This window comes from Dermochelys coriacea, chromosome 2 (assembly GCF_009764565.3).
Source record: "Dermochelys coriacea isolate rDerCor1 chromosome 2, rDerCor1.pri.v4, whole genome shotgun sequence".
In the NCBI taxonomy this organism is placed as follows: Eukaryota; Metazoa; Chordata; order Testudines; family Dermochelyidae; genus Dermochelys; species Dermochelys coriacea.
This window is the reverse complement of record NC_050069.1, coordinates 113,914,574-113,939,653: the sequence shown is the minus strand read 5'-3', so window position 1 is coordinate 113,939,653 and position 25,080 is coordinate 113,914,574. Positions and strand designations below refer to the sequence as shown.

The following is a 25,080-nucleotide window of genomic DNA, read 5'->3' as shown; positions in this document are numbered from 1 at the left end:
TCAGGTGTGGAACTGTCTCCCCCTGCAGTGGTTGTGCCCGGATACAGGACAAGACCCTGCTGTGTATTTCCAACTGACAGAGTTCAGCTGGGAGAGGCTGAAGATCCTGGTTTGGGGTGATACATGGATCCATTGCTATGTGGCATAGAGTTAATACAGGATTGTATCTCGAGGGATACGGCTCCACTGACTGTCTCCCTGGCTGACACCCGAGTGTCTGAGAGGGGAGCCACTGTGTGTGTCTCTGAGTTGGAAAGGACACATCCAGCAATTGCCTGGCAAGATCCTTGTTGGATTCCCTGCTCCCTGTGGAAGCACAGGAAGGGTGTGGGGTTTGCCCAGTACCACTGTGAGTCAGGAAGGAGAACCTGCCCCTGCCCTGGGAGTTTGGTCAGGGACACTGAGCTCCTATACTGGGCTATATTGCTGGACTGTGCGTAAGGCTCGTGGGAATGTCAGTAGCATGGAGAGTGGGACCTGAGTGAGCTCAGAAAGCCCCATCCCTCTAGCTTGTGAGCTCCAGGAGATATCGCTGCTGGAAGCGGTAGAGAGTCGTGTGTGGACTGTGTGAGGTACATTCCAGAGCGTGTGAGGCTGAGGCGCACAGACACATTCCCAGCATGTCATGGCTCCTGATATGAATTCTGCTCCAAAAAGAGCTAATAGAGGCCTCAGTGCCTGCGACCTCTTGTTGAAGGGGTATCCTGAGCCATGGGACCCCAAACGTCCTCAAGGGGAATTAGCTGCCTTGGCTGCATCAGAACTCTTACCCTCCACATGAGCCATTAGAGGGATTTGGCCAAAACCAGGCTCCAAGGGCTCAGGTGCTTTTGGTTTTAGGTCTTTGGAGAGAGCTTCTCAGAAGGCCAGAGAAGATCCTTCCTGCAGGCGGTGCTGCTGGCCATCCACGACCCCCGGCTACATGTCAGCCTGGCTGGGCTGGTCCTAGCCTTCTTCATTGTGGGGAAAACCTAGCTTTGGGGAAGGACCCAGGGCCTTTCACCTCTCGGCCAGGAAAAGTCACTCCAGTCCCATCCCCATTCGCTGGCTGGGGAGTAAGGAAGTGAATGAGTCATTGCAGGTGCCATTCTTAGAGATGAATTCAACTCCATGTGCAGGGTACAGCCAGCTTGTCCCCTGAGCAGCTCAAAGCAGTTCAGACCCAGCTTTTCAGCCAGGCTATTTAATTACAGGCATCACATAAACAGGACAAGCTGCCATCGCTCATGCTAGGGGCGGGGAACTCCTCTAGTGACCTCTGCCAGCCCTTCGTACCCCGCAGGGCCTCAGACCATTTCCTAGTCGTCTAGTGTCCATGTCATCTGAGCCACAACCCAGAGTTGCCCCATCACTGGCAGCCTTGGAGGCCAAGGACGGAAAGGGCCACAAAGACTAACTAGGTTGGGTCGAGGCACATGCGGCTGGGGAAAGCTCTCCCTACTCCTGGCCGGGCTGGGCTTGCTCTGGGAGAACTGGAGAATTCAGTCAGCAGAGGCTACCCATGTGCCACATTCACCATCCCGGGCTTCACCATAAGATCTGGGGGGGTGACTGGGGAACAGTCAACTACCTTCCACTCCATTTCCCTGCTGCCAAAAGCCTCCCAACACCTCAGCTGGAAGGGCAGGGGGTGGCTGAGAGGATTGTGGGAAGCTGAGCTGCTTCCCCAGCTGGGTTTGGGGGTAGAACAGCTCTCACGGGGGGATTGAGAGGAATGGGGGAAGGAGATTCAATGGTGGGAGTGGGGTTGAACATTACTAGAGAGGAGACGAGTCCATCTGGGGATTGGATGTGGGAATCCATCTCTCAGACGTCGGGCAGGGTGGAACTTTTTCTGGCTCCAGGTGCTGTTAATACCTCTCGTTGCCGAAGGGGTGTCTAGGTCTCCGACTAATCCTTTTTCCCTTGCAGCAGGAGGATGTTACTGACAAAGTGATGGCCCAGCTCTATCCCATCAGGTGCTTGTGCCAGGTGCCCAAGGTGCTACAGGGCTGTGCCCCATGGGACACCCATAAAGGCCCCCCCCGCCTGTCGAGCAGCTCAGACTCTCTGCTGCAGGTACTGCTCTGTCTCACTGTACATGGAGGGGAGGGGCTAGAGGGAGTGGAGATGAGCCCACAGCACTGAGAGAAACCCTCTCCCTTGTGGGTGGAGTGGGGCCTTCCCTCTGCTCCCAAATCTCCTTTGTATGGGCCATAAATTCTCTCCACTCTCCTTTTTCTTGGCCTTGCCCTCTCTGCCATGGCTCATGCTCCCATCCGTAGAACCAGGATTTATCATCAAGAACCACTGCAGTCTGGGATTGGTGGCCTGACGTAGAGCCCCTCCCCTGTGGTCACTATTCAGACATTCCCATGGCCTCTGTCACCCATGAGCTTGTGAATGTTTGACCCACCCCCAGGGGCCTAATCCACCCACATTGTATCTGAACCCCTCCCAGCCACAAATGAAACTCCCCCCAAGCACCCTGGGGCAGGAAAGGAGCCTCCCTATCTGACATGTGGGAATTAAGACACAGAAAGGGCTGTGACCCAGGTCACACAAACCTGGGTGTAAATCTGGGAACTGCACTGGTTCCCAGGCTAGTGCCTTCCCTTCAGGGACATCTTCTCTTTCTGCCCTTTAATCTCCCCTTCTTCTAGGGGGTCTCTGAGTGTGAAATGAACAGGAGCTAGGGATGGAGATGATGTCCTGGCACATAGCCAAGGTGGGAGCTCCCCCAGCCCTGGATCCCAGCCCAGGGACAGAGACATTTTGTCATCATGCTGTCCTTCTTTTATTCCTAGGAAGAGAGTCCCCAGATGAGGATTCATGGGACTTGATCCTAGATCTGCAGGACTTCAGGTTGGCAGCGCCTGGGAGTACCAGGAAGTCATTTAGGGAACAAAGCAGATCCCTGCCCTCTACTGAGCCAGTCTCCACCTTCTTCCTGGTTCCTGCCTCCATACGCCACTCTGCCCTGCCCTCCAGTTCCTGGCTATTGACTCTGACATGACCCTTGGCTCTGGTCTCTGGCTGCTGACCTTGGCGTGACCCTTGGCTCTAGTTGTTGGCTACAAACTCTGGCTCAGTATTGTCCTTGTCCCCTTCTTGCCTCGCTCCAGCCCCACCACTGACCCAGTCCAGCCTTGCCTCCTCCTTCTGATCCTCCCCAGACACTTGAACTCTGACTACCTGGCTTCAAATTTCTATCTGAATCTGGACTCTGGCTTGATATTGACTTGGCTTATCTTTGAACTCAGACCACCCAACCTTGACCTCTGGCTTGCACCTGGATTCTGGCTCTGGTTCTGATTCTGGTTTGTCCATGGACTCTGATCTTGGTTTTGACCTTGCCCTGTCCCCGGATCTTGATTCCAGCACCACCCTTCACCCAGGTCTAGTCCTATGCCTAACTGTGACCTGTGCTCCAATCACTAGACCTAATTATAGGAACCAGCACCTGACACCAGTTGGTGCAACTTTTTGCAGAAAACTGGCCCTTTGCTAGTATGTGGCCCATATGCAAGAGGGGACACATCACACCAGGTGTGAACAATGGCCTTGCTAACTGAGCCTGGTCCTGTGGTGCCCCTACCAGAATGGTTCAATGGAAATGACTGAAAATGTAGGGATTTCTTAACCAGCCTCTGCCCCTGGACCTACCCCAACCATCAGGCTAAGGGGGAATTGGTAACTAGTTTATTGACCAATGAGGTGCTAGATTGGGCCTCACCTCTACTCAAACAGAATTGTCTGGTGATAACACACTGGAGCACGTTCCGATGATTGGCTGAAGCTCTCCTGCCAAAATTCTAGCAGGCACATAGGCCAGCCGTCTTGTATACCATGCAGTTCTGATGGCTTGCGGCCAATGCTGAGTGGAACCAGGTGGCCCAGTTTTATCATTTCTGCTGTGCACTCAGTGAAGTGTTCAAGGAGGAGTTAGCCTGGCTAAAAGCTCTCATGGCCTGGAAAGCTTCACTGATCTAGCCATCCACATTGAGAACTGCCATTGTGAGTGCAGGGAGGAAAAGAGAGGAGGGTGTTACACAGCTGCCTCACCCAGGTTCTGCACTAACCTCTTGAGCTCATCTCTGAAACCTATGCAGGTCAATGTGGCCCACTGACGCTTGACCCCCAAGGAAAGGGAGTGAAGTCAGCACAATAACTTCTTGTTCTACTGTGGCAGGCCAGGGCACGCACTCACTTCCTGCCTCTCATGGACCCCAGCCAGAAAAGTATTGGGGGAAAAAACAAGCCCAAATTTTCATGGAAACCCAGCTGGGTCTACTAGGGTCCTTACCGCATCTCCAAGTTCCAGTTCAGTTGTGCATCTCCAGAGAAATATGACAGGTGGCACTGCATTAGGCACTTATTGATTCTGGGTCTTCAGACAATATCATAAATTTCGAGACAGCCCAAGGTCTGCATATCTTGTCCGGCAGAAGTCACATCAGATGTTGTGGAAATCATTGACAAGATCCTCTTGTCCTCAGGACTGATGACTCAGATGATGGTGCCCGTGAAAGCGGTAACCCAGGTACACAAAGAAATGCTGATGTTCGATATGATACATTCCCACACTTCTGCCGGCTCACCTGGTTAGCATGACATGACCCCCATGTTCTCTGGCAAAACCAGAAGACTAGCTTTTTCTCCAAGTGCTATTAGCAGGCCTGTCTCCATAGCAACAGCAGCAAGGCCTTGGGCCCAGAGGCCCATTCCCAGACAGTGGTGGTGTTATGCTTAAACAGAGCACATGAGATCTTTTTATAGGAGAAAAGGCAACACGCTGCATTTATTGAACATACGGCAATTAGCATATGCTTTTCAGTCACACATGTACACACACACAGCATGCACACAGTCCCACCAGTCGATGTTTATAGTTACCAGTACAGAGTCTGGAACAATCTAGTGGCCGGCCAGATTGGTCGCAGAGGGTCTGTTGGTCGAGATCCGATGCTCCTGGAGTAGTGGCAAGACGAACCCGAAGTCCCAAGGCAAAGCACCCTGTTCTTATAGTCTTCTTTCTCCATTGAAGTCTATGGATTTTGCTTTGTCAGTTTGTGACCGGTTACTCCTTAATTGGTGTTATCTTTTGATGGCCCAAAACACCTCTGGGAGGGTCATCCTGTCTGCTTTCAATTTAATCAATTATCTCGTGTTTTAAGGGTGCCAGCCTTCACCTTAGGGTTGTCAAACTGCCCCTCCTCAACCATGGATGCGTGTTGATGGTTCTCTGGCATCTCTTATTCTCTTCAGTTTCTTCACTCCTCCTTCCTTGGCCATCTGGCTTCAAAAATGGCCTTCACTTCTTATCTTTCCCTGATGCATACGTTCCTCATTCACACAAACAGTTCTTTGCAGAGACCTTCAAAAGGTAACAAATAGCAGTGTTTTATGTTGAACAAGAAAGTCATCATAAATTAGACCTTACTAAATCCTGTAATTGTCCTTTCCCACATTGGGACCTGGGCCTCCAAAATTCCTCTAATTTAATTAACATAGACACAGACAAAATCCTGTCTGTTACTTACAAAGCATAAAAAGAAAATGGCTAATACTAGTATCCACTATCTTATTCATTTATTCTAGTATGGAGACTGCCAATGACAGGAGGGGTCTTCTCAGTAGGGAAACTATTTGCTGAATGGAGGTACCAAGCCCTTGGCACTGACGAATTCCTAAGCCCCATCTGTGGCAATAGTTCCTGCCCCATTCCCCTTCCTTGACAATCCTCCTCCCCTGGCTTTAGGGAGCAAACTCTGGGTCTCTTTCCTCACCCTGGCATAATCCACCCCCAGTGTGTTTGAGTCCCTCGCCAACAATGGGATTATCTTCCCCTCACCTCCTGCAGGGGAGGACACATTATCCCCATTTTACAGGCAGGGAATAAGGTGATGAAGTGACCTCTCTGAGGTCACACCTAAACCTCGGGTAGATCTGGGAACTGGACAGGGTTCCACTCTATTGCCTTCCCACAGGGGCATATTCACTTCCTCCCCTTCCATTCCCCTCTCCCCTCTTGACCTTTCTTCTATGTGGTCTCTTAACAGGAAATGAGCAGGGCCTTCCTCCCTACTCTGTCTTCCAGGCTCTGCGATCTGTCCGTGCCTCCTACATCAATGGAGCCTGCAGCTGGCCCAGATTGAGGAGCCATGACCTTATCCTGTCAAGCGAGAACAACTGCTTCTTAGTGATGCTTAGATGACAAATCACACCCCCCTCATGGAGGTAGGAACCACTCACTCATCTCGGCGATTGCGGCTGTTGGGACAAAGATCAAGTTCCTGGTATATAACCTGGCTGAGAGCATTCCTTATCCCTGGATCGCAGCCCTGGAATTCAGACGCTGTTCTCATTGTGTTGTGCTAATTTTATCCCTAGGAAAAGCATCTCCAAAGGAGGTGTAATGATCCTGGACTCTATTGCCTGCACGAAGCTTCAGATTGGAGCTCCAGCAGATTCCCCTGAAGAACACCACCCTGTCTTTCTGTTGTCAGGCTAGGGCTCTCCCTCTGTCATGGAGGTGAAGACCGGATAGGAGCTGATGGATTGACTTTGATATGTCATGTCCTTGTGTGGATGAGGGACCTACATCACAGAGATGGCCAGTAGCAGATGTACCACATGTGGCCAGGAATGGGCTACACAACTTATAATGATAGGTAAGTATAACTATGGCCACCTATAGACACCATGGACATTGGTGGGGATTGAACTAGGGCCCTTCAGCTCAAGCCCCTCTCACTCAAGCTAAAGGGGTCACTCTAGGAGTGTAGAAGAGCTACAGGATCTGTCTGATGGAATGAATAGAAAGGGGAGCCTGAGATGAGATTGCTGGGCCCTCCCAGTAGCAGGGGATGCTGTGGGAAGAAGTGACAGTAAGATGGGAGTGGGATGGGAGGAGGGGATGACTGAGGTGGAGATGTTGGCACAGGGAGGTGTTTGCATAAGGAGCTTTGGAGGTGCAAAGGAGAAGTCTGAATTGGACATGGAAAAAGGGCTGCCAGAGCCAGACTTGGAAGTGGGGAAGACAGCACCAGGAGAGGAAGATCATGTCAGCAGCTGCAGTTTGGATGGCCGGGAGAGGGAAACTGGGGAAGTCACCAGAACACGATCTGGAGTCTTGTCAGTAGGAAGAGCCTAGATACACTATCAAAGAAATCAGCCCCGTTTTAACAGAGGGAGGGACAGAGATGGAGCAGTGAAGAGTTCCCTGAGACCTTGAAAGGAGGCTGATTGCAACTCTGTTCTGGTTCTAAGTCCTGTGCTTGGACCACACTCCAGTGCAACAGTCCGTAAATTAGCCTCCCACCTGAACAACAACCAGCCAGCACTTCCGCATCCTGGCCTGGAGCAGAAAACTGAGGATCTTGCAGGAGATTCCTCAGGTCAGTGTCAACCAAGGCTGGTGGCCCGCTGGAGAGTCTGTCTGACCCATTTGGGAAGCAGCCTCTTTGAAATGGCTGTTCCACGTAAGGGCATGGGGGTTGCAAAACCCCTCCAATGCACAGAGCTCTGCCTAACAAGGCTTGTGTTCTGTCACTAGAGTCCTGATGGCAAAGACCTGCTGCCCCGGTGGTTTGGGCCACGGTGTTCTGTACTGAGGAACCGGTCCTTTCTCTGCAGGTTGCAGGGATCTGAAATTGTTTGCTGCCCCTGCTGTTGCTGTACCCTGGAGAAGGGTATTTGTCTAGAGCTGAATTTGTGATACCAGGGCTAGATACTGCTGACCTTATTTACTGACAGCTGTCAGTGGCAGTTCTGTGTGGGCGAGGTCTGCAAGAATGCACCTCATCTGAATGGGTGATCTCTTACCAACACAGAACTTTGTGGGCTGGACTGTACCCTCTGTGTGCAATTCCACTGGCCAGTAGAGATGCACAAGTAGTTAGCTTTGGAGAGAAGGTTTGTCTAAACCTAATACCTTTGGGAGGCTTGGGTGGAAGCTGCTAGAGATAAGGAGACACTAATTCATGACCCCTCCCAGGCCTTCCAAGATTGGTCACTATTATCTCCATTATCTGGGTATCAGAGGGAAAGTGACTGGCTGTTAAGTCACACACAGCATCACGGACAGAAGCAGAAGCCAATGCCGGAAGCAATCCAGCTCCACCCACTAGACCACGCACCCTTCCAGAGCCACAGAACCCAGGAGTCCTGACTCAGACCTGTGCCTTACATCACCTGGCCAAACCTCCTCCTGTTAAGGGAGCTGGAGAAGGGACCGTCGGCAGTGACCCCCTCCTCTACATTCCCACTTTTGGAGACCATTGCAATGGGTGACAAGTGAATGAGCAGAGAGCTCCCCTGTGGGAATCCTATGGGTGCACAGTTGGGTTTCATGGGGAAGGCCTCTGGCAGCCATTGACAGAGTGTTCCATTGAGGAGATTTTCTTTCTCTAACAAAGGGTTTCTGTTCCCCCAGATCATCGGCCACTTAGCAGAATGCGAAAGAGTTGTGTGGTGATGGGCTAGAGGAGTGACCAAATGGCTGTGCAGCAGGTGCAGTGCCTGCAGTCACCATGGGTCAAACTCTACAACCCAGGCTAAGTCCCCCCTGATTTGGCTTGGGAATCAGTTGCTGGTACCTGTGTCCCTAGACAGAGACTGAGATGTTTTCATGAAGCAACTGAGTGGTACATGCAGCTCCATCCAGACAAGTACGTTCAAGAGCGAAGCTGGGACTTTTCTGAAGCTGCTGCAGTCAAGTGTCCACAGTGAGAAGAGAGATGATGGGAAACTTGCTAAGATGGCTGGCAGCAGTGCTGAAAAAGCAGTCTGGCAGCTAGTTCATTGGAAATAAATAGGAACTAAATATTAAGGGGTTTTTCCTGCCCAATAAAGTGTTTAAAATGTGTCTCTTTACCATTGCTCTAACCTTTACAATATCCTTGTATAATTTTAGGGGGGGCGGGGGATGTCTAAATGTAATAGGTCACTTTTAGGAGCATGAAGTATCTGGTTCAATCTTGAAGCACCTAATTCTACAACTTGAGCTGAACTGAACAAATGCCTCAGGTGGTAGCAGTAGTAAGCTCCCATCCTCTGTGCACTAGCTGCCAGGGAGGCACTCAATACATAGGGTCATAGAGCGGCATGAGGTTCCCCTTGCAAGAGCTGCCTGTTGACACTGCCCTTGTCGGGAAGCACCTCAGAATACTATGGACTGGGCATGAGCAACATGCCTCCAAACCTGCACAGCCTGAGGATCCAGAGAGCTCTGTTCCTGATCTCAAAGCTTCCTCAGAGCAACTGAGGAGCCAGACTGTACCTGGACTCTCTCTCTCCTTCTCCCTGTCCCAGCAGCAAAGAAGCTGTTTGCACAGATGTCAAGTGCCATCTCCCGTAACACTCACATGTGGGCCACTGATGCATTTGTAGGGTCCAGGCTGAAGGCCACACACTCCTCTGGGCTGTGGGAAGCAGGAGGACTTGTGTGACAATAAATCTTTCTATGCACCTGCTGAGCAAGCAACCTTTCTGCTCCCCTTGCTTGTTTCCAGCCCTCAGGAAGCACCAAGGGGTAAGGAGGCAGTGATATACTTGCCCCAAAGGTGGGTGTGGGGGAAGAAGCAGATCTAAAAGACATCAGACAGCCATGCTATAGCATTCTCCTTAGATTCATTCCAACAACCACGTGGCTCCTTCCTGCCACAGGTCACACCATTTAGGTTCCCATTGTTTAGGGTTACCATATTTGAACATTGAAAAAAGAAGACACTCCACAGAGAAAGGGGGGGAATTGCTCGAACCCCCGCAGTCCTGCCCCAACTCCATCCCTTCCCCACCCCCATTCCAACCCCTTCCCCAAATCCCCGCCCCCTCCCCCCAGACATGTGAAACTGCTTTTTCGTGGTGCAAGCGCTGGGAGCTGGGGGAAAAAGTGGGCACTCTCTTGAGCGATCATCATTCACTTTCTTTCTCGAATGATCAACATTCACTCTCTTTCTTGAATGATCAACTCTTCTTTGCAGAAAAAATGGAAAAATCCCAGATGTTTTTAGATATTTAAAAATTCCTCCTGGATGGTGATTTAAGAACCAAAAAGCCGGACATGTCTGGGAAAATACGGACGTATGGTAACCTTACCATTGTTGAGCCAGTTTCCCCACATCAAATCTGCCTCTGGGTCGCTACAGGCTCTCTCACTGCCCTGCTGTGAGTGAGGTAAGGAATAAAGTCTTGCCACTCCACAACTGCTCAGGGGAATCCTCTCAGAGCAATCATTGTAAGATTTTGTGCAGATTTGAAAACTGATAATTTTGCATAGTGTTGCAAGAAGCTGCATAGTGTTGCAAGAAGCTGCACAACCCTGGGCAGCTCTGTGTTTGGAGCAACATTAATTCTCACATGGATTTCTGAGAGGAAATGCTGAGGACCTGAGGGGAGGCCACTGTGGACTGCAGGCCTTCCCCTGCTCCTATTCAGGTTCTGCTATGCCAGTGCTGCAGAGTTGTGACGGGAGGAGAGGCTTGAGGATTCAGAGGGAGCATGCTGCAAAGCCAGAAATCCTGTGCTACTCCAGCTGCAGAGACATGGTCTTTCTCCCTCTACACATGACAATGGGGGGAAGCGTCTGACCCTGGGAGCTGCTCCCTGGCTACAGCTAACCCATCCTTGCCCTCAGTGTAATGCTATGGTCTACTGTACATATCATGCCAGACATATCAAGCTTCAGCATGCTTGGGGTGATGGCCAAATATCAATCATCTGCATTGCTCTTGTATACCCCTTTCATTGTGCACTGTGCCTGGAATGACTCAACCTTCCCTTCCCCCACCCCACCAGGGCTTGGCTCACAGAAACTCTCAGGGAATGGGTTCTTCCACCACAAGCCAGGGAGTGGAGCTAAGCTGCTCCATGGTTGTACTGTAGCTTCAGCTGATGTGACACCTTGCAGTGAGAGGGGGGACTCTAGCAATGGGGCAGCCTGCATCTCAGAAATTGCTGGGGGGGGGGGGCGGAATTGTAATCTAATGGGTTGGAGAATAGTAGAGCAGCCAGGAGGGTGTTACACTAAAAATGCAAAAGGAGCGTGCTAAGGGATCAAATATGGTTCAAACTCAGGGTGTTGTGAAGAGGTTAAATAGAGGTGGTAAAGAAATGTGAAGAGAAAAAACTGAATTATTTATACATCAATGCTAGGAGACTGGGGAATAAGCAAGCGGAACTAGACATTCTCATTGATGAGGAAATTTGATATAAAATTGGTATTATTGAAACCTGTTGGGATGATTTGCATGATTGAAATGTTAAAATCACTGGTTGCAGAGGCAACCTTAATTCTGACATTTCCTAACTTTTGAGTGCTTGACTTTGCTACCTCAGTAATGTATTTAATATAGTTTTTTTTAATGTGTAGTTAATACAGAGAACTTAGAACTTTAGAAAGATGCTGGATTGTTGGCTGTGATACTGCGGTGGAATGCACAATGTAAAAATAGCCCGATTCCCAGAAGAACCATGCTCTCCCTGGTGACTTCCTGGTCCAAACTAATGTAGTTAATTACTCACACAATGTGCCTTTCTGGGGCCTGGCCCTGTAAATGTGGTAGACTGAAGCAGCTGCAGCCCTAAAGTGGGTGTTTTACAAGTATCGTTGCTTGCTGCATCTCCCTCTCTTTCCTCCAGTAAGTACTCTACACTCTGCTTATGCTTTCCCTTATTCCTGAAGAGAATGGCACATTATCATGCATCTCCTGAGACTGAAATCAGTGGTAAATGTAGCTCCACAAGCCCTGTACAACTTGGGTGAATAATGGGGCAACAAAATTCTCCATGCTGCCCCACCAATCTGCCTCAGGCCTGTTCTGGAGGAACGAATTCTTGTGTTAAGAGAATAGTTCAGTCTATCTAAGGTATTTACATGGCCCTCATTACTGTAATATTTGAGTGCTTCACAGTCTTTAAAGTATTTCTCCTCACAACACTCCTGTGAGGAAGAAAAGTATTATCCCCATGTTACAAGTGAGGAACTGGTCACACAGGAAGTGGTGATGTAGGCATTGAACCCAGCTCCAAGCCCCAGGCTAGCACCTAACCATCCTCTCTCTCTATGTCCATTCAGTTCTTGGCATCTGTGCTAAAACTGTCAGTGGAATCTGTGAGGAAAATGCTCGCTTTAGAAAATATCACTTACAAGATTTCTTATCCTGAAGAGCATGTTCTACCCTTTCTACCTTTCAGGGCTCATGTTAATATTATCACCTCTCATCTAAAATTAATCTGGACAAAATTTCTCAATTAAAGCATGAGTAAATTGCATAGATTTATTCAGCAAACAACTGTTCCTTTCAATTGCTGCCTTGACTTCGCTGTCTAGTTGTAACAGCGGGCTGTTTATTTTTTTAGAAGGTGGTGATCCTATTTATAGGCAGCAGAACTCAGGCATCCTTGTCTGTGCCTCTGCTGATCCAATTTAATCTTTTTTGTTACAAAAGGAGTAACTGCATCAGCTAGTCTGATAAAATTGGTGTCTGGGAGTCTTGAAGTTTTTTCTATTTCCATCACTATCTTGAGACAATAGAGAATGGGATTGCCTTTCTGAAAGCTGTGGGCAGTGGTTTTTAAGACTGTTTACCTCAGGGTTGGACTTTCACAGGGCTTAACATGATCTCCAGGAAGTCACAAGTCTGCTAGTGACCAACCATAGAATTTCATTAATTTGTTACAAAATACTTATGCTCAAACAATGTATTGAAATACATTGAAATGTTGTTGTGTCCGTTGAAGGAGGGCAGGGATATGTTGGATTTGTTTATTTATTTTTTTGGAAAACCAGATGGTAGAGTAGACATCAAGGTGGGAATGATCAGAATTTGGCAATTGGGGAATATGTGTGCATCATCCCATTTGGCAACTGTCCAGGAATGGGCCCAGCATGGAGAAACTCCTGCATCTGACAGGTGCTCCTCCATTGGCAGTTGACAGCATAATGTTCAGGCTATTATAAAGAGGATGGTTATCAGTTATTCTCCATACCCACTGACGGTAAGACAAGAAGTAATGGGTATAATCTGCAGCAAGGGAGATCTATGTTAGATACTGGGAAATTTTTTCTAACTATGAGGATAGTTAAGTACTGGAATAGGTTACCTGAAGAGGTTGTGGAATCCTGGTCATTGGAGGTTTTTAAGAACAGGTTAGACAAGCACCTGTCAGCAATGGTCTAGATACACTTACTGCTGCTGCATTGTGGGTGGGGCTGGACTAGATGACCTCTTGAGGTCCCTTCCAGACCTATGTTTCTATGATTCTATAAGTGCAATAGGCGACGCTATAGGGTGGTTGTAGTAAGTGAAATTAAATTAATATGTTGGATGTGAAGAATTTGAGGCACTGTTTATTTTGGACATGACCCTAAGGTTGGGGAAAGGATCTTTTCAATTTTAGAATAGCTTTTCCATGTGATAAAAATACAGTACTCTAGGACATACATTTTGTAATTGAAGCATGGAATAAGGAAAATGGTAATAATTTATATTGTTTGACACTGGCAAGTGCACCTAAATTAATCCAGGCCCAGAAATTACCCTATTAGTCTGAAGTAAGAAGATGATCACAAGCAGTTATACTGTATAAGGAATAACTCAATTCATGCACCTCATCCTTGCCTCCACGCCAGCCTCTTGGCATAAAAACTCCTCCAATATGTAATTTGGAAATAGTTGAAGCCATGGGGCTGAAAGGTAGGAGAACATGAGGCTAACGGGAAGGAGGACAAAAGGTTCCTTTCTGCAATTGAATGATGCGCCTTCCAACTCTAAGTCTGAATATAGATTAGTTTAAAATAGCAACTAGAATGCCAAATGTTCACTTTACTCTGCAAAGCTGCTTTTCACAACACTGTCCTCAAGTGAATGTGGAAAATCTGCCAAGATGATGTGTACGTGTTTTTAAACGAATTAAGCATTTGTATCTCACTTGTCTGTTTACACCTCTGCTAAAGTGGTGTGTACTGGTATAGTATTATATAAATTTGGATGTATTTCACATTCAGGCATACGTGCATAAATATTCATAAGCTAATTCATACATGAATAATTAACTTCCATTTATAGAATCCCAGTACATCACCCACTGCGCTTCACCTCATGCCTCTGAAGATCACATTAATACATTTTGGGCCAAATTCTGCATTGACTTACACTGTGTTCCAGTCCCAGGGGACAAGACAGCGCAAAATCTGGTCCCTCCTCTCCCCTAATATCCTCCTAAAAGGGTATACAGTAAACCACAACTGCCAGAAAAAATCCAGACAATGACTTCTGTCCGCCTGCTTGTTTTCAGTCTCTTCTCATTTATTGAAAATTACGCGCAAAGATGAAGGAGTACATTCCATTTGCTTGACATGATGCTCAGGTATGTTTACATTGCAGCATTATGTAGATGTGCCTGAGCCAGCTTTAATTCTAGCTCGCTTGAATACTGATAGCAGGGAAGCTGTAGCAGCACAGGCTTCAGTGCAGGTTGTACAAGCCCACTTGGTACCCTGGCTGGGGAGGCTAGCTTGTGCTGAAGTCCAGGCTGCTGCAGCTTCACTGCTCTTGGTACCCCAGTTACCTACATTAAAGCTGGTTTGGTATGTCTATAGATTGCAACTATACCGTGTTGTTACAGTGCAAACATACCTTTATTTAGTTATGGGATCCCTGGTGCTCAGACTCATATCAGAGAGCATGTGGAAACGCAGGATGCTGAAGGTGAATCTCAAGCAAGAACACACCAGAGATATTTTACAAAATGTGTGGCTTTACACACTTTTTTAACATCTTCCATTTACTTTAGTTCTGTCCTAGGGAAGGGAAAAAGTCTACAGGTGTTCCACTTTATTTTGTGGCTGGGGAGCAGGGAGAGATGGGTGGTAGAGGGCACTAGAAGTTTGTTTGTTGCTAACGTGGATTATGGTAAGGAATTCAGGCTATATAACTAATTAAGGGGAGGTACTGAGGGTGGAGAAACTGGCAAGGCTAGACATTCTCCATGGCAGACCAACTTTTGTGGCACTCTGCCTCAGGGTCTCAGTGCAGTCATCGGGAAAAGCGTCAGTGATGAGGGTGTTGTCACATATATGTTTTGTTTCATGTTATTTGGAAGAACTTTAAAAAAATTGAAAAAGGCCAATAGAAGAGACTGGATCATCCTGGGAATGGGCCTGTACAAAGTTAACTCAGGAAACAGGATGGAAGTAGATTTAACTGACCCGCCCTTGGGCTGACAGCTAAAAGTGTGAATCACTACTGCTGGAATTAAAGGAGACAATATCCCCTCACTGGCAGCTATAGCAGACTCATTTAACCCTCATGTGCACTAGCCACTAGAGGGGAACAAAGACACATACTCTTCTAGAGTGGATTACGAAGATTGCTTACCCTGACCTGGAAATTAAAAAGTGCATTGTTGCTTTTCAAAAACTGAAAGGAATGCAAGAGAAAACACAAATGATGATTCTAGGATCCTGAATGTTCTGGGGTTTTTTTACAAAAAACAAAAAAGGACGTGTCATTGCCAGAATTTTTTGATCCTATCAGTATTATAGGATCTGCTGTGGAATCAATGTTTCCATTAATCCAATAGCCTGGCACCCACAATATGAGTACAGATGGTGTGGAAGGGAACACTGGATCCAATCAAGCAAAGGGCCCATCAGAATAGGTGAGAGGAACTGTTTGGTTTTGTTTGCCAGTGAATGAAAATAGCCAAAGTGTGGCCACCCAAGGTGTACAGTGGGTGATCAGTCAGAGTGCACCTGGATTGTGAATGTCTCTTTCTTTATATGTAAAACTGGTGGTGATGAATTCTTTCTGTTGCTAAGCTGACCTGCTGTGGGCTGACATAAAATTATTGCCCATAGATTAAATGTGTACATTTTAATATTTTTTAAAATAAATATACTATTTATCCAACCTGTGTTCTCATTGAATCTGCTTTCTACTCAGTATAGAAAATACATGTGAAATATGGATTTCTGTGCCACTCCAGACTAACTGGACAGAGAACAAACAGCAATGCAGGTTCCCTGAGTTTATGCCTATTTAACCAGCTAAAATAAACAAAGGGCAACTTGTGCCCTCTTATCATAATGGGTTGATAATGAGCATAATGAAGTTCAAATTTGTAGTGTCAGGCCTGAAGACCCTGGGGGTTATTAACTGAAAATAATGAGGAAAAAAAATATAAACCCACATTCCTTCCAAGAGCATAAACAACCAGACAGCAGAAACCTGTCATCGATGGCATTAGAAAAGAAACGAAATAGAGTTGGGCCTTGCCTAGGGGGAAGTCACAGATGCACTGTGGTGTATTTCCAGAGTGGAGGCATGCCAGAGTTGTGGGCTCTGCCATTTTTCCCCTTGTAATTCTAACATGGGGAAGTCAGCAGTTCCAACCCAATTAGTCTTAACACATTATGGGACAAGGCCAGCAAAGGTTCCCAAGATTTGTGTGATCCTTTATTAATTAATAGTTTAGTACAATCAGAAAGTTTAAAGCCAGAAGGAACCATCAGATTATGCAGCCTGATTTTCTGTATGTCACAGACCAGCCACACCACCCAGCACCTGCACGCTAAACCCAACAACTGAAATTAGACTGAAGCATTACAGCCCACAGGAGACTAGACTATTATGTACCACAGACAGAGAATAGGAGGGACCTTGAGTCACTTGCTGAACATCAGGTAACCAAAGGTAGGAAGGATTTTTCTCTGTTGGAGTCTATAGATGTTTAGCGTAATTTTGGTAGGGCCTTATTTATTAATGTTATTACAATAGCATTCAGAGGCCCCCAGCTGAGATCTGTACCCTATTGTGCTGGGCACCATACAAACACCTAGTAGGAGACAGTCTCTGTGCTGAAAAATTTACAATCTAAAGAGACAAGACAGAGAGACAGCAATAGACCGGGACTAGCACTCAGGTCTCCTGATTCCTAAGCCACAATCCTATCCACTGATGTGTATTAGAACAAGTCAAGTTCAGGACTGACAGGTTGCCCAGCACATAGGCTGACAGATTTCAGGTGTGTCAGAGAGTTCCAGAAAGTAAGAGTACATCAAATACTTTTTACTGACTAATTCATACCGTGGCCTTGCTCTTCCAACATGAGACGACTAACGCTATAGCAGATGTCAATTTAGACAATGGGGGAAGAAAGCAAAATGACAGGGAGAGGGGGACATCCATGGGTCCCCTTTGATATGGGCTGACATGAACCCACATTCAGAGACAAAAACCACAAAACAAGCATCTTTGTGAACTGGGATTAGGTTGAACAGATCTATAATTGAATTAGACTGCTTCTGAAAAAGGGCCTCCATCCTAGTATGGAAATGCAAACTGGTTAATATGGACCAAGTTAAGGGGTCTTGCCCAATGAGCTACACCACCCTAGTGCGGACAAATAACTATACATGCTTTTTGATATTAGTTTATTGTGAGCCAGTCAGTACCTCCACCAGCAGATGGAGCTCTTTGACTATAGTGAAAACGGACACATAAGGTGCAATACCTAGGCTGCTACACTTCACTTGCCTTTTAGGGGGGTAATACGCCTACCCCAATCTTTTGTGAAATAATGTATAAGCACAATGGTTTGTCAACATTTTAGTGAGCCTCGATTTGAAAAGCTGCTTGTTTTAATGTAGCTTAATTGATCACAGAAACATCATTATCCCAGGTATTTTCACTTTAAACTTAATTTGGCTCACACACGGTGTACAAACTACCAGAGTACCGTAGTTAACCATCTATTTAACTTAACACAACATATTGTCCTCCTCCCACCTCTCCCACCAGCGTTAGTACAATGGTTCAGAAGCACTGGAAGTTCTATGGGTAACAAGTAAATTAGCATAGCATTTCTTTTCACACTGATCTCTTTTTATCAAAGTAATGGAAAAGCTGAATACTTACTTGGATAGCTAAGTTCCTACCTACAGGCTACTCTATGCAGCTTTAATAGATAATTACAGAATGTAGCAGGAAAAATTACTCTACCCAGTAATGCAAATTGGAACAAGGTTTTATTCTATTTTGATGTTTGTTCATTGATAATAACACCTAATAATATGACTCCTCAAGGGGACAGCCCTCTAAATAGTAGGAAATAAAGATTTGTATAACTATAGCTTGGTACATGTCTGTCCAAGATGTAAAGTACCATAAACCTTCTGACTGTATTTTCATTGTTCTTCCAGGGAGGAAAAGGAATAAGAAGGGATTATTACTACTACATGGTTTAAAGGTAAAAACTCAGGTAAAGTAAATATTGGTGTACTGGGGCCTGATCCTGAAAGGTGCTGAATACTTGCAGCACACATTTAAGTTAATGGGATAATTTCTCAAGATCAGATCCTTTGTATGACATTTACAGCTTAAAGAAAAGGAGTACTTGTGGCACCTTAGAGACTAACAAATTTATTAGAGCATAAGCTTTCGTGAGCTACAGCTCACTTGTAGCTCACGAAAGCTTATGCTCTAATAAATTTGTTAGTCTCTAAGGTGCCACAAGTACTCCTTTTCTTTTTGCGAATACAGACTAACACGGCTGCTACTCTGAAACCTGTCATTTACAGCTTACTGTTTTAGGCCCAGAATTCTTACCAACAACACTTTAAACTGAAGAAAAACTATTAGAGTTTACATCTCAAGATCTAAAATGAAGCTTCTTCCCCATCATCCTATCTGCCGTAAGTATCATAATAATATTACACTAGCACCTCTTAAAAATATGCAGAATCCAAAACTTTTCTTTTGGCATTGATATTTTAAAAGTTTTAGGAAATTTTGAATTAAAATCTGAAGGCTTGCCTTGGAATTCACTTTTGTTGTAAACAAATGTAGTCTGAGGATTCCAGTGGTGATATTGCAAGACATCATACCGCAGTGGAGTCTACCCTTTTCAGCCTGAGCAACAAATTGCTTCAAAAAACTCAGTCAGCACTTTGGGGCAGATTCTCTGCCCTGTTCTGTTCCCTTTGCACCACTTAAAGAGAAAACATCCACAAGTTGCTTACTAGGGAATACCCTGGCATGCAGGAGTTCCCACTGGACATAGAGTTGGTGTAGCCAACTCCTATGGTTCCCTTCCCACAGCTCTTTGTGCAGAGGACAGGGATAGTGGGAAGCAGGAATGGCTAAAGTGTATTATGCTCTGGCAAGCCATAATCAGTAGGTGATCTTTTGGGGACCATAGCCAGCTTGTGAGAACTGGAGCTGCCCCTAGGCCCCTAAACCTGCTAAATGATCCACACATGTGGACCATACCATTGTCTTCATTGGATCTCCACACAGGCTGAAATCTCCACACGTGGATTGCTTTCCAGCAGAGGGACATGAGTGAGTACCTTAGTCATTGATCCATGCATTCAGTGGGTCCTCTATTAGTCCTTTGTTCTATTAATGTCACTATAACCACCACCATCACTGTTTTGGGGTGTAGACTGAAAGCAGAAACTCAGCATTAACTCTACAAGACATGCATAGCATTTGATATAATATTCAACCTGCCTTTTTACAGTAGGATGATCAAAGCTACGCTTAGGGGCATATCTACACTGCCTTGCAGTTTGGACTAAGTGGGGGTAAATTAGCACACACTGAAGTGCCGCACTGTAACTCCTCCGTGTGGACACTGTGGGTGCAAGCTTAAAGGTCTTGAGTTTGCACTAAAATAGACCTCTTCATGCTGTCATAGTCTGAACTGTGTCTGCAGGGTAATGTAGACATGCCCGAAGACTCCATATGAGGCCTTAATTATTCATCTTATAGAGGGCTAGAATACTTTTCTCTAACTTACATTTGATGTTTCTATTTATGTCTTCTGGAATTTGTTTTGCTTTTTCTCCCTGCCAACTGCTAAGCCCTGTGCTGAGGGAGTTGTAGCCACGTGTATCTTTATTTCTTTCTCCTGCTTATTTTATAGTAGTTTACAACATCATACACTATATTCCCTCCTTAATTTTTATCTATATCATAATAATCTTATATTTTTGTGTATACTCTGGTGACCTCCTAAATATATCCTTTATCTTATCTCAGTGTAGCAACTTGAACTGGTGCCTTTAGCTGGTACTTGGTAATTTACTCAGTGCGTGCTACAGTTAAGGTTGGAAACTGGTTTGTTATCACTCCTTGCTTTCATTCCCTCGTCATTTTCTGGAAAATTGTCTTTTTAGCTAGAATATTCTATGCTTGGTCTCAAACAAAGGATCCAGTCCTTGCCCCTAAGAACTTACCATCTAAAAAGATAAATACAAAACAACCCAGAGGAAGAAAGGGGGGGGGAGAGAAATATACAATTATGTTTAAATCTACAAAATGAATTCATTTTGTAGATTTAAACATAATTGTATATTTCCTCATTCTTGCTATACCCTTCTCCCTCTTTCCTTCTCTCTCCCTTCTCCTTCCCAGGCATCTGTGCCATGACCTTCAAATGTCAAAGGTGGTTTGATGGGTTAATTAATGGGTGTCTGACTCAGTGATGTCCCTTGTTCCTGGAGTCTCAGCCTCTAAACCCTGTTTCTATTCTACATTCCACCCAGCGTCCATCCATTCAGATAGAGCTTCTCCACGCTGGCTGCATTATCTTAATTTCCAGGGAAAGCATATGCCTTAAAGGGGCCATGTCGTCCAGACCTGTGAGAAAGCAGATGGGTGCTTCATTACTCTACTATTTCAATAGCTTCCATTTTTTCCATAAAATTAAGCTCAGTTTTTACATGATCTTCTAAGGCAGTGTCTCGTCACTGGGGGGGTTACAACCTCCAGGGTGAGCACGAAAGGCAAACGGGGAGGTTGCAAAGCATTGAAAATTTTATTACAATCTAAAGCAAATGAAATCTTGGTCCCCTGCTCTCCCTTGTCCTTCAAACTCAAGTATGCTTTGTCAACCTGTCAAAACACATACACAAATTATGTAAGCTTATCATTGTTCTCTTTATTGTAGAAACTTACTAGGCCTCTGTCACAGGGTGGCTAGTTCTTTAAAGGGAGATGGGCCTCAGTCTCACCTGTGGCCAGGGCTGGATTTATGCCTTATGTGCCCCTAGGCACAGCATCTTCAGCTCCCTCCCCAACCCCGCCACCCCACTGGCCGAGACTGGTCTGGCTTCTGCACCAGTCCCAGGTGGCTTGGCTTCAGGAGTCAAGCACCGGAAGTGGATTAGTGGGAAAAGCAGCCGCCTTACACTCCCACAAAGGGGCAAGGGGAAGGGAAAAGAAAGGGCGGGGGAAAGAAAGTCCACCCCCAGCGACCCTGGCTCCCCACCCACCAGGGCAGCTTACATAGGAAAATCTGCAACTATCCCCCAGGCAGGCTCCATGGGGAGGTCCCACAGCTCCAGTTACAGGGAAAGGAGGCCCCCTCCACAGCTCTACCTGTCCCCAGACAAATTACTAGCCATTTTACTCTAAGCGCTGCTTGCCGAATCGCCCCAAGCTTCGCAGGCCTGTAAGCAGGCCGAGCTGGTACCTGGGACGCGGAGCAGGGGTGAGCTGCCCCGGCAAGACTTCAAGTGATGCTGGCTCTGGAGAGTCAGTCTCTGGCTCCTGCCACTGGGACAGCAATCCCCCAGCCCCCTTCCCTTCCCAGCAGCTGCAAGAAGCATGAGCCAGCGGGTTCGAGCCTGGCTAAACAGAACAGACGGGGTGGGGGGGGCCGGCAGACCCTGGGCAGCTCCCGTTCCCAAAGCCTCTTCACAATCCAACTCCTGTCCCCAGCCTGAGAGGCGCCAGGGCAAGTGGGGCTCAGCAGCTGGCCTTGTGCGGGGGGCAAGGAAGCTCTGGCCAGGGCCATGAGGCCACAGGGCTTTCCAGTGTGCATGGCTCCCGGCACCCCATGCCCGCTCCTACCTTGTTGATCTCCCAGGGGGCAGACAGAAGCCCTTAGTGGGCAGGGGGTGGAGAGGATCCAGCGGGAAGACAGGAGCTTCTTCTGCTTCCCTTTTTAAATTTTTTTTAATTTCCTGCCCTTGCTTCTGATTCGAGCGCCACTAGGCACGAGTCTACTGTGCCTAATTGGAAATCCAGCCCTGCCTGTGACACAGTTAACTCGCCTCCCTGGGGGGAATGGGTCAGGTGACCCAATCAGGCCTCTGGAATAAATAAAGGAGAGGGCTGGGTAGTGAGAGAGAAGGAATGACTGTAGAGAAGGAAGCAAGACCTAGTAGTTGCTGCTCCTGAAAGAGCCGGGGGTCCCAAAGGAGTGCAGGAAGAGAGACTGAAAAGAGCCTGGGGAGGGCTGAAAGTTACCAGGCGCTGGGAAGGAGGGCTGTGAGACTGTGTCAAGGGATGGAATTGTGTTTGGACTATCACACAGGCCCCAGGAAGGAGCAATATGGGACTCCTGAAGCAGTGAGACAAAGGGCTGGGGCTGTGGGGCCAAAGGGTTTGTAGCTAGTAAAAGACTGAATAAATAACATCCTGTGAAAGGGAATTGTAGTGGAAGAACTGTGATCCTAGAGTCAATTACTGCAAAGCACCTGGGCAGGAAACCTGCAGGGCTATCCCATGCCACAAAGGGGCACTCCAAGGCCCCATTACTATAGTATGTTTTAAGCACCTCACACAGTCTGTAATGTAGTTATCCTCATAACACCTCTGTGAGGTAGGGAAGTGCTATTGCCCCCATTTTACAGATGAGAACTGAGATGACTGACTTACCCAGGCTCACCCAAGAAGTCTGTGGCAGAGCACGGAATTGAACCCTAGTCTCCTCAGTCCCAGGCTAGCAGCCTAACAACTGAACCATTCGTCTTCTCTGTACCACTTTCATCACTGATACATTTATTGTAAAAGAGTTTATAAAAAAAAAAAAAAAAAGGAAAGGTAGTTGTGAACATTTTTGACCTTGACTAAGGGGTTGCTAACATGGAAAAACTGGGAAACACTGTTCTAAGATTAATGGAATTCTCTTTGGTGGACAGATCTCTGGAGTTGCGATTTGATATTTCAGTATGATATTCTCCTTCCAGACATCACTGGCCTTGAAAGACATCTGAGAATTCGCCCAGTGTGCTGTCTCTGCTCTTGGTATGGATTCTTTGGTTTTTACAGCAAGTAGCTTTTAAACTAGCTTCTTGACTTTGCAGGGTTTTAAGTACCTAATTCATATGGCACATGGTGGCATATTCAATCAAATGCTGAACAATTTCTTGGCTGATGTTCTTGACCACATTTTGCGCACAGGCATTTTTGCTAGTTGGAGGCCCATTTTATTTCTATTTTGATTGTCATTTTCATTTCCTTCATTTTTATTTTTCTCTTCCGACATGACAGGTGGACTAGCTGCCCATCCTGTACCAGGCCACTTAAAATCTGAATCTTCATTTTCGCAATTTTTCTGGTTGGATATCTGTGCCTCAGGTTAAGGTTAAATCCTATTCTTACAGCAATATCTACCTACATGATCACTCTGTGTGCTGTTTATGAGCATATCTCTTATTAAGGAATCACATATTCCCCCAAATATATTTGAATTTTTAAGCTTTGAGTTCCTGAGCCTGCAAATAGTTATGCACATGCTTAACTTTACACACATGAATGGTACCACTGTTAAACACATGTATTGCTATTTGCACGTTTGGGGGGCCAAAAAATGAATATCCCTCAAAAGTAGAGATGGCTGGATTTCTTGGAACAAAAAATTTAAATTGCCCGTCAAGGTTCCTACTCCACTCTGAACTCTAGAGTACAGATGTGGGACCTGCATGAAAGACCCCCTAAGCTTATTCTTACCAGCTTAGGTTAAAAACTTCCCCAAGGTACAAACTTTGCCTTGTCCTTGAACAGTATGCTGCCACTACCAAGTGTTTTAAACAAAGAACAGGGAAAGAGACCACTTGGAGACGTCTTCCCCCAAAATAGCCCCACAAGCCCTACACCCCCTTTCCTGGGGAAGGCTTGATAAGAATCCTCACCAATTGGTATAAGTGAACACAGACCCAAACCCTTGGATCTTAAGAACAATGAAAAATCAATCAGGTTCTTAAAAGAAGAATTTTAATTAAAGAAAAGGTAAAAGAATCACCTCTGTAAAATCAGGATGGTAAATAAGCCCCTCCTGCCACAAATTTACAGCATTTTTTGTATTTCAGTTTTTTACATTTTTTTTTCCAGTTTTGAAAACTTTTGCTGCAAACTTGAAATGAAAAGAATTAGTGTGGGTCAGCAAAATGCTGGGGTTTTTGTATTAGTCCTGTGCGAGACCATGATCCTACAATTGGTCATACACATGCTTAAATTTTAGCACAAGAGCAGTCAGTGGCATTATTCAGATACATAAAGTTGAGAATGTGTGACTGAAGGATCGGGCTCTAACTTTCGTATGGCAAGCATAATTCTGTAGCATGTGGGGTTTATTTTAAACTAGAACATTCAGTTTTCAAAATTTTCTCATTCCATTAAAAAAAATTCACAGAAATTTGGCAATCAATTTGCAACAAACTGTTACAAAACACAACAGGATGAAAAATATTGTGAATTTACAGAAATATCTGCTGGATTTTTTCCCTCAGGTTTTTTGGACTAGCTCTTCCTACAAGTTTAACATGTTTCTGGGGTAACAGAACCCCTCAAACTTATCCCAGGTCTTTGTCCAAATCTCTTTAACTCTTCCTCCCTTTTCCCCTCTTCACTTCATGTAGAAGCATTCTATATCTGCAAGACTTCAGGGCCTGCCATATGGAGAAAAATCATAGACTGCATTTTAGGAGTAAAACAGGAGTTTTGCCATTGACTTCAGTGGGGCCAGGATTTTACTCTAGCTGCTTTCTCTACAGCTTCCGTGGCAAAGAGAAACATTCAAACTGTTGCCTAAACTGACCTTGTTTTTCTATGTTTATTCCTCACAATGCCAGCTGAGTTGAAGGAAGGAATTGTTCTGCCTTCAGTTTGACAAAACTTGTAACTCTATTCAGTAAGCATTGAGTTTGTCTGCTTTTGCAGCTTTTACAAATTGTAAATTTGCCTAATTGCCTAATTCTATTGGAAAGCCCATGAAGCATGCAGTATTTGGAAACATATACAAGCTGCAAGTCATTTACCTTTTTGTACTTTTCATTGTCTCTTCTTTATGAAAATGAATAAT

General features: G+C 46.0%; 1 long non-coding RNA gene across 1 annotated transcript; it reads left to right on the top strand.

Annotated features, from left to right (window-relative positions):
- The first annotated feature begins 2,808 nt into the window (after positions 1-2,808).
- Positions 2,809-9,688, top strand: LOC122458401. Its single transcript, XR_006278443.1, has 5 exons — positions 2,809-4,522; positions 6,080-6,219; positions 6,373-6,653; positions 7,252-7,379; positions 7,538-9,688. It is a non-coding gene; the product is annotated as an uncharacterized LOC122458401 (long non-coding RNA).
- Positions 9,689-25,080: the final 15,392 nt, after the last annotated feature.